Below are 2,727 nucleotides of genomic sequence, written 5' to 3'. Positions count from 1 at the left end.
TTGATCCCAATGGTCAGTTACTGTATCCTCATTGTGCTAGTACATATTACTAGTGTTTAGGTGATACTTACTTTGATGAAGCAGTTGATGGTTTTTGAAGGATCTCTTCTCCATTTGGAAGGTACAGTACATGCAGTGTGTGTATTGATGGACACATTCATTGCACATGAACATTCTCCTATTATGTTGTACATGTTCTTATCACTGTATTTCATGAGTTTTGCTTTAAGCATAAAAGCATAATTGAAATTCTTTTTACAAATAAATGTATAATTCTTTCTCTTTGTCTCTGTCTCTCTCCCTCTCTCTCCCCCCTCTCTCTCCCCCCTCTCCCTCTTTTAGGTGTGATTCCATTGATAAACTCCATAAAAGGTGTGAGACCATTAATTGAGAGATACAGGACTCACAACAGTTCAAGGACTTCTACCAGTTTACGTTTAATTTTGCCAAAAACTCAGGCAGAAAGGACTAGGCTAGTGACATAATATTATACATGTACATGTAGGATCATGTTTGCTAAACTTGCAACACAATGATTTCAGTGTACACGTGTTGATGTGGGAATTTTGCAAGTGATCTTAAGAGTACATGTACATGTATAATTTAATGTATATTGTATGAATTGATTAAAATATTTTTGTGCTTTTTATTTCTCTACAGATCTTGAGATGGCCATTGCCTGCTGGAATCTTATTTTTACTGGTCGCTTCAAATTTTTGGACTTGTGGTGTGAATTTTTAAGAGTAAACAATACTTGTAATTACATGTAAAGGTTACATTTCATCTCTCTCTCTCTCTCCTTCTCTCAGTCTCATTATAAAAGAGCTGGCAATACCCAAAGACACTTGGAACCTTCTGCTAGAGTTTTCTAACAGGATTGATGACACCATGAGCAATTATGATGAAGATGGTAGGTCTATACTGTATACATGACATGTACAGCACTTTACTATGAACATGTACATGTACATTAATGATTGTATGATTGGTTTATTATTCATAGGTCAGTATATACTCTAACTACATGTATGTATATCTACAAATTCCTCGGTTCTTCTTTGTGTCTGATCCAGCACTACTGGAGATACTGGGAAATACAGTACATATCAAAAAAAGGCTAAGTAGCTACCCCGCAGTTATTCTACTTTTGTGTAGGTAGTTCGTTGCTCCTTCTCTGCGCATGCTTACTGCAACAGTAGCAGGACAGTAGTGTGACAGTAGAAGACAGTAGCGTGACAGTAGAATCAAGCAAAAACATCCTAAACAGGCTTCTAGAAGGAGAGAGTGGCATTATAGATGAACTTGGAGAGGACAGACAGCCAAAAGAAGCATCCACAAGTTCTACTACAGTACATGTGACTGGGTAGGATCGCAGCATAATGCAGCAAAGAGTAGCGAAGTAGTAGCAAAGTACAATGTACCTACAAACTACCTTCAAGGTTCTCTTCTCTACTGTACCCAATTTAGACTTTTTTTTATGTGTACTGTATATTGGGTATCTGAAAAATACCCAAGGCTATAGCCCATGGTTTTTTCCAAAAAATGGCTCCAAAATCACCCCAAATTTTTATTACATTTACTGATACATATTGATGTTTTTATGCTGTGCTGAAAATTTGAGGTGATTCCGACTTCAATTTTTCAAGTTACAGCCATTTTAAGAAAACGCCAAAATTCTGAAAAATACCTAAGGCTATAGCCCAAGGTTTTTTTTCAAAAAATGGCTCCGAAATCAGCCCAGATTTCTATTATATTTTCTAATACATCTTGATGTCCTTATGCTGTGTAGAAAGTTTGAGGTGATTTCAACTTCAATTTTTCAAGTTACAGCCATATTAAGAAAACACCTAAATTCTGAAAAATAACCATATAGCCTAGGGTTTTTTCCAAAAAATGGCCAAAAAACCCCCTAAAATTTTATAAGATGTTCCGGTACATATTGATGTCCTTATGCTGAGTAGAAATTTTAAGGTGAATCTGATTTCAATTTTTCAAGCTACGGCCATTTTAAAAAATTCTCAAAAATACCTAAGGCTATAGCTCATTGTTTTTTTCCAAAAAATGGCCAAATAATCACCCCAATTTTTTTACATTTACTGATACATATTGATGTCCTTATGCTGTGTAGAAAGTTTGAGCTGATTCAGACTTCAATTTTTCAAGTTTCGACCATTTTAAGAAAATGCCGAAATTCTGAAAAATACCCAAGGCTATATAGCCCATGGTTTTTCCCAAAAAATGGCCAAAAATCACCCCAAATTTTTTTACATTTACTGATACATATTGATGTCCTTATGCTGTGTAGAAAGTTTAAGGTGATTGCAACTTTAATTTTTCAAGCTACACCCATTTTAAGAAAACGCCAAAATCACTAAAAAGTTTTATCACATTATCTGATGCATATTAATGTCCTTATGCTGTGTAGAAAGTTTGAGGTGATTCCGACTTCAATTTTTCAAATTACAGCCATTTCAAAAAATTCCAAAAATATCCAAAGCTATACACATAGCTGTATTGGCTGTCTCGACTCCACCCCTCTGCCGTTATTAGCCATACAGCACTCTTTACTGTTTTGTAACTATTATGTATCTCATCAATATTGAAAGTTGTATTTTAAAGTTTGTATTAGGCCCCCCAAGCCCCAAGAGTTCACTATAAACCTGAGACTGGGGGCCCCTTTAATTGGGGGCCTAGTGCTAATTCCCCCTTGCCCCCTCCTATTGGTAG

The 2,727-nt window shown here is 35.8% G+C and overlaps 1 long non-coding RNA gene across 2 annotated transcripts; it reads left to right on the top strand.

The window, feature by feature from the left end:
* Positions 1-2,721, top strand: LOC109590380 (uncharacterized). 2 transcript variants are annotated; one of them, XR_002189290.1, is made up of 6 exons: positions 1-12; positions 61-121; positions 343-495; positions 661-743; positions 810-910; positions 2,630-2,721. It is a non-coding gene; the product is annotated as an uncharacterized LOC109590380 (long non-coding RNA). The 2 variants fall into 2 exon arrangements; XR_002189289.1 differs by lacking the exon at positions 1-12 and having other exon boundaries at positions 19-121.
* Positions 2,722-2,727: the final 6 nt, after the last annotated feature.

Source organism: Amphimedon queenslandica, unplaced genomic scaffold (assembly GCF_000090795.2).
Source record: "Amphimedon queenslandica unplaced genomic scaffold, v1.1 AMPQUscaffold_10124, whole genome shotgun sequence".
Lineage (NCBI taxonomy): Eukaryota > Metazoa > Porifera > Demospongiae > Haplosclerida > Niphatidae > Amphimedon > Amphimedon queenslandica.
Note: the sequence above shows the minus strand (reverse complement) of the source record. Positions and strands in the feature narration are given on the sequence as shown.